Raw genomic sequence first — 830 nt, forward strand, 5'->3', positions numbered from 1 at the left:
CGCCCGCGGCGGGCGGCGTTCATTGGCTGCCGCGCCGCGGGACCGCGTCCGCCTCGGCCAATCAGCGGCTAGCAGCGCGGTTTGGAAACTTTTTTCCCAGGCCAGGGCGCGGCGTGGCCACGCGGCTGCACTGGGCCAGCCCCGGCTTGGGAGGCTCCGGCTGCTGGGCAGGGACCTGGCCAGCTTTGGAGTGTGCAGGCGGGTCCCTGGACATCCCGGGACGGGCTTGGACTTGAGGGCCACGCTCTTCAAGAAAATGCGACTCCCTCCCCTAAACACCGATAGCATTTTCCCCAAATGGAGGGAAGGACAAAGATCCAGGTCCGCTTAGGCTAAGCAACGCTCCATGTCCTTTACACCCAAAATAAAAATTTCAACATCATTGTCTTCTTCAAGGAGAGTAGACCTAGAGTATGTTTGGTTTCCAGCCTGGCTTTGAATTCTGGCTTTACTCCTACTAGCTGGTTGATCTTGGGCAACTGACCTAGACACTCTGTGACTTAGTTTCCTCATCTCTAACACAGGGGTTCATAATAGGATTCTACCAACGGGTTATGTGGAGACAAAATGAGGTAACTTGGAGTTTAAAACGTTTAGGACAATACCTAGCACACAGTTAAATACAGTCTATGTAATTGTTAAGCCATTGTGATTTGCTTATTGGTTATATGTGTCAGGCACAATGCTAAGCTCTTGACATGGGTTTTCTTACTTAATTCTCGTAACAATCCTAATTGTTCACCAACAAATATTTATTGAGCAATCAGGCTTATGACACAATGTCAGACAAGATGCCAATCCTCAAAAGGCTATGCTAAAAGCAAGAGAGG

This window comes from Prionailurus viverrinus, chromosome E3 (genome assembly GCF_022837055.1).
Source record: "Prionailurus viverrinus isolate Anna chromosome E3, UM_Priviv_1.0, whole genome shotgun sequence".
In the NCBI taxonomy this organism is placed as follows: domain Eukaryota; kingdom Metazoa; phylum Chordata; class Mammalia; order Carnivora; family Felidae; genus Prionailurus; species Prionailurus viverrinus.